General features: G+C 38.4%; 1 long non-coding RNA gene across 1 annotated transcript; it reads right to left on the reverse strand.

The window, feature by feature from the left end:
- Positions 1–880: 880 nt before the first annotated feature.
- On the reverse strand, positions 881–3,814 carry LOC109202822 (uncharacterized). Its single transcript, XR_002062784.2, has 3 exons — positions 2,986–3,814; positions 2,218–2,246; positions 881–1,783 (listed from the first exon to the last, which is right to left on the reverse strand). It is a non-coding gene; the product is annotated as an uncharacterized LOC109202822 (long non-coding RNA).
- Positions 3,815–6,269: the final 2,455 nt, after the last annotated feature.

Raw genomic sequence — 6,269 nt, forward strand, 5'->3', positions numbered from 1 at the left:
GTGGATCTGAACACTGCGATACACAATCCACTCATAATCAGTAAGGCATACTGCACATCTGACAACAGGCAGCTCAGTCCTGCTTCTAAGCTGAGAAAGGTATCTACTGCTTCCTCTGGAGGTTCTTCAAATGTCCCATACCGGGAAGGCTGTGTCATGTCGACATGATACATAGACCTGTGAGCATCAACTTTGTCTGGCAGCTCATCGGTTGCCAAATGAATACTCTTGGGGAATCTTTTCTTGGCTCTTTGTACATCACATCACCTTTATCCAAGACCAGATTAAGGTCAACTGTAGACATGTTTTCATTCTCATGAAGGAAAGCAAGAAATGTGAGTGAGTTACATGTGCACTGACTGTTTCTGGAGTCTCCATATTTAGGATGTGCCTGGCTGTGAGATGCACAGACATGTGTTACAGAGGGCTGGTTTTCAAGGTTCACTCTTTCTGCATGAGATGGCCCTGCCACATCACTGTGATGGCCTCTTTTCACAATATCAGCATAACCCACCTGTGGGGCACTTGACACCTCAGGTTGGTCTCTATGGTTTACCTGATGTTCATTAAATGCATGCTGCAATCCAGTCTTTACAGCATCTGCATAGGATACCTGTTGTACATGTGCAGGAACATGTCGACCTGCCTGTTTGACACCATCAGCATTGGTCTTTCCAGACACACGGTCTTCTGCAGAGCTCTGAGGAAAATCACACTCAGTTTGTTCACATGTTGGTACTTTGTGAAACTCATGGAACTTCTTCCAGCGTTGTTTTGCAGCTTGTGACTTTTTCTGCTTTTTTGGCATTTTTACACACCTTTAAGTGTTTCTGTTAGTCTTTAGAAATGTATTCAAAAACAAGAGTGGCACACAGCAGGAGATGTTTTCTTTGTCTTTATATTTCAGCTTTTATTTCTCAGAAACAATGTCTTTGTTTGTTTGACAGTTTGTCAGTCGAGAGAATATTATGTACTCTCTTTATTGGCTTGGCACAACTTAGCAGCAAGCCCAGAATGAAAAACAGGTAGAGAGAAAATTTAGAAGAGAGAATAGACAGAGCAGGAGAGACGCGGCTGGGAATGACAATCAAACCGTGAATTAGAGTTTTCTTTATTTGTTCAGTTTGTTCTCAGGTAGAGGCAATATGCACTCTTTATTGCTTTAATGGCTTGGCATTTTTCAGCAGCAAGCCAAGAGTGAAAAACAGGTAGAGAGAAAATTTAGCAGAGAGAACAGGCAGAGCAGGAGAGACACGGCTTGGAAATCAAACCGCAGAGTTTTCTTTGTTCAGTTTGTTCAAAGGTTGAGGCAAAATATGCACTCTTTATTGCTTTATTGGCTTGTGCATTTCTCAGCAGCAAGCCAAAGAGTGAAAAACAGGTAGAGAGAAATTTAGCAGAGAGAACAGAGAGAGCAGGAAAGACACGGTTTTGAAATCAAACCGTAGAGTTTTCTTTGTTTGTTCAGTTTGTTCAAAGGTTGAGGCAAAATATGCACTCTTTATTGCTTTATTGGCTTGTGCATTTCTCAGCAGCAAGCCAAAGAGTGAAAAACAGGTAGAGAGAAAATTTAGCAGAGAGAACAGACAGAGCAGGAGAGACACGGCTTTGAAATCAAACCGCAATAAGATTCTTGGTTTGGCAAAATTTCTCACAAACCACAGGGTGAAATACAGATGGAAAGAAGGCAGAGACAACAGGTGGAGCAGGACAGAGGATAGAGGGGATGTGGGTTGGGATGTGACAGAGAAGACTGGAGATCTGGTCCTTGTTCTTCTGCACACTGTGAACAAAAAAGAAGAAAAAAATAATAATTTTATTAAAATTATATCACATGGTAATTGTATGAACTAATTGTGACTACTGAAAAAGGACAAAACAAATATTGAAGCTAAACTGTTGTTGGCTGCCATGTGCAAAAAGTTGCATAATTGGGCACTTTTTAAAATAAGAAATATTTATTTAAATTCAGCAATAATATTTTAATACAAATATGATTGAGTGAATCATTAACTAATCACATGTAGTGTGACTACAAAAATGTACGAAAAAAATATTTTAGCCCAATTGTTAAGCTGCACTTATGTGTATTTATTATAAAATTGTGTTTAAAAGGTCTAGTTTGAATGAAAGATTGAACCCATCACTTTACAGCTTATATAAGTCAGATTATTTTTTTATTTTGGTATACTTCTCTTACAGTATGTGCACACCTACCAGGCAAAGCACAGATGTCAGTCAAGTTCCTGAAAGTGTAAGACGAGAAATAATATGTTAGTTGTCTGTACAGTGTTATCAGACTTACAGAAATACAAAGCCCACACGACATGATATACTGAACTTATAGTCAGCAGGGTAATTATAGAGTAATATAGCACACCAGCTGACACAGCAACCATTTTGTAATTCAAACTAATTAACTGAAGTATTTCCACTTATGTAAGGCTACTGTTAGACTGTTACTAGCATTAGCATTGCTGCTAGCGCTAGCATTCCTGCTAGCATAAACACTTCAGTTAGTGTTAGCACTGCAGCTAGCGTTAGCATTGCAGCTAGCGTTAGCATTGCAGCTAGCGTCAGCATTGCAGCTAGTGTTAGAACTGCTGGTAGTGCTAGTACTCTTACTGTTAAAACTGAGCCACAATGGTAATAATAAAGCTCATTCGTTACTTTTGTCTCACTGATCACCAATAAATATCACAGGAATATTCTTTTTGTCAGTTAACAACTGCTAAGGCTAGTGTTAGCACTATCGCTAGCGTTAGCATTGTTGCTAGCATTAGCATTGAAGCTAGCATTAGCACTGCTGCTAACAGCAAAACGTCATAAACCGATATAAATGATAGCGAAGGTTATTCTTTTTTTGCTTTCTTTATTCTTTGAACTCTATTGAACTTTAAAAAGACTTGATATGTGAGTTTAAATGTCAAACATGTATTTTTACCATCATAAAAATAAAACAGTGCAGTACCGTATTGTACTTACCACAGCAGAGAGCAAAGCGGAATGACGACAGTTGGTGCAGTGATTCGTTAAAGACCGATGAGGCGTTCAGGTAGTGCTTGGTAATTTGAGCATCAGTTTGAACAGCAATATTGAGCATATACATTTCTCTGTCATAGAGAGACAGAGGTAAAAAAAAATACACAAGACACATCAGCATACAAATTGGTACTTTTTGCCTGAGTATTAGCAAATGAGTGACATACAGAGAAAGAGGGCAACGGGCATTAAACGAGAAAATAAAAAGTATTTCATCTTGAATTGTTTTGTGGGTTTTATTTTAAGACTACTTTGAGTGTATTCGTAGGGAGAAAAACTATACAGACTAAAAACAGAGACATTAAATGAGATTACATCATTTAAAATGTGGGAAAATCCACTACAGACAGGTAGATGCTGTGAGCTTTAATTATCCAGACAGAAAGGAGTATTTAAAAGTCATCAACTGACTCCAACTGCCCAGATCTGAAAAACCTGTGTGCAGAAGACAAGTCCACCAATACACAATAAGCTTGAATTTAAAAGGCCAAGGAGAATGCTCTATTCAGTCGGCTTATACTAACTGCTGACATACTTTTAATCTGTGGCAAAACCCTGTCAAATCTGACTTGTTGAACCTGTTGACTTAATCTAACTCCAACCGCTTTGTTGTAACAGAAATTTTTAAGATGAATCAACAGACATTTTTACAATTAACCTTGGCAGAGTGAGACAGAGCTCGTTAAGCAGGCAGGTGTGAGCCTGGTTGCTATAGTGACTGCACCCAATGGCTCCATACACACACACAGACATGCACCTCACTTTTGCTGCTTAAAATGAACAGAAAAGTCAGGCCGAAACAAATCCTTCCCAAATAAAAAGTACAAGTCGCACTGACAAAATTCTTTCACCGTGAGCGGCAGCAAGGTCCAGTCTACTGAATTCTCAATTTTCATGCTTGTGGAGTTTATTATATGGACGTGGTGACAGTGGAAAGACACCATGCTCTTCTGATTTTCAAACGAACCTTCTGAGCCATTTTAACATTAGAGTCTATGGAGGAGTTGGAGGGAGGAGGCTGTGCATTGGTGACATTTCTGAAAGAACCATAACACCTAGTACAATAGTAAACACATTGGATGAAAGAGGACAGCGATGGCTACGTTTTGAGGGTAAAATCATACTTGTAGAGCAAACGCTGCGGACACAGCAGCAGTTTTAAAAAATATTTTAAGATTAATTTTTTGCTCCTCTCACTCTAGCAGTTGAGCTGTCTCACTCTAGCCCAACATTCCGTCCCATACACACCCATTATAAACTCTGAAACGGGTGAAAAAACATCATGAAACTTAAACTGGAACTGAAGAAAAAGTATAATAGATATTGAAAAGATAAATACAAGTTGAATAGTTGAATGTCTTGTCTTCGTTTTAAAGTTTGAATGGTGGTTCTACGTCAATGTATGTAAAATTAGATACAGTTTAAAGAGGAGTAATTTGAAGGAGAATTTGAAGGGTGTCCCCATTGAAATACATGGGAAATTTTTGTTGAAAAAAGTTGAATAAAATTAAAAATATAAATGTTAGAAATGAGAAAAATAGAAGCAGTCATGTCCAAAAGAAGAGGAATCTAACGGTGTTTGAATGGTTTTTCTAAGTTAAACGGTTTTGAAGGAGATAGAGTACAAAAAACGTACGGAAGAATAAAATAGAATAATAAAGATTAGAAGAACAATACTGTGAATGCTTTTACAAGCATTCACACTAATAAATAAAGCTGTGTCCAGGTATGACTCAAGTTTCTGTCAGGAAAGGCAAAATAACTTAACCAGGAATTATACTTTGCCTCTAGGGTCCCCTTGAGTCCCAGTGATGTAAATTAACAGGAAAGTAACAGGAATCAATATTCGGCCACTGGGTCTCCAGCTTTCTATGTCTGTGAAAGTTTGTGTCCAGAAACACAAATTAATAAATTAAGATTGTCACCATATCAAAAACTGCTTTTACATGGGATTGTGCTGGAGGTTGCTGACCACATGGTGACCATCGGTTGCAAGGAAAAAAGGTATGACCAGTTGGTAAGAAGTTGCTTGTTGATCACAAAGAGATATTTGGTGCTGCCTGTAGTTTGCATGGGAAACATTGACTTGTCTGCAAAAACTTGCAAACAATTTGCCAACCAGTTGCGAACCTATGAAGAGTGTGACATAAATCACAGAGAACATGTGTCTTCAAATAAAAGGGTTTTTTTTTGTTATTGTTTTCAGGCCTCTTGGTTTTAGCAACAGGGCACAACTTTTTCTTTGAAGGCTAACGTTCCCCATTTCCAGTTTGCATAGCACAAGCTTCAGTACTGCTTGGCAGACAACATCCTATGGAAACTACAGGTGATGGTGGTAATTTTCTAGCAACCAATGTAATCACAATGAGCTTTTTGGTTGCAGCACCCAATTTCACCTAGCAACAGTCAGCAGCCTCCAGCAATACTCGCCAATTCATTTTTCTCTCCACAGGTTGCTGGGAGGTCACCAACTGGTCTCTAGGTCTACATGACAGAGGCTGAAAAGTAGTGGTGAAGTAGGATCTGAAGCTGCAAAGCATATGAAAGGAAGGAGTTTCAGTATAAGTACTGGCAGAACAAAAAACGAGTGGCAGCAGAGCAAAAAGACACAATTTCATTGTGTCCATAAAGTGTTCAGTGGGTGAGGATGAAGAATCTGAGGCTTATATTTGAATCAGTGCACAAAGCTTTTAAGAGTAAGTGTGCAAAAAGTTAAATTACCCTCTCTGATTCATTGGATGAGCTCTTAATTTTTGATACTGCAATACCATAGACTCTACGCACCTTTTATTTTTATGGAGTCTGCTCCATCTAAATACACTTTTTGGTGCATTATCCATGCCTGCCAGTTGCTGTCATTTTAAACTCTGCTACTCCCTCTCAGCTGTAAGCTTTTCCATTATTCCTCACTCACATTCTCATCAACTGCCAGCACACCTGCCCCTCATTACCCTTTATCAGCTACTCAGTATATAGACATGGCAGCAAACAATCGTCCACAGGTTAATACTATGCCACATCAGTGCTAGAGCATTTTTACAACTAAGAAGCTGAACCAAAGGATATTGGTTTTTGTGAAATCTTATACTTTTGATCTCAGCTGTTTCAGTTTCTAATGTGAGTGAATGTCCATTGTCACTTATGTTAGCTGCATTTTGAAGTTTTTGTGATGTTAATTTTGACATGTGGTGTTTTTTAATCCCTTTTTTAATAAATGCTAAATAATT

This window comes from Oreochromis niloticus, linkage group LG7 (assembly GCF_001858045.2).
Source record: "Oreochromis niloticus isolate F11D_XX linkage group LG7, O_niloticus_UMD_NMBU, whole genome shotgun sequence".
NCBI classification, from domain to species: Eukaryota; Metazoa; Chordata; class Actinopteri; order Cichliformes; family Cichlidae; genus Oreochromis; species Oreochromis niloticus.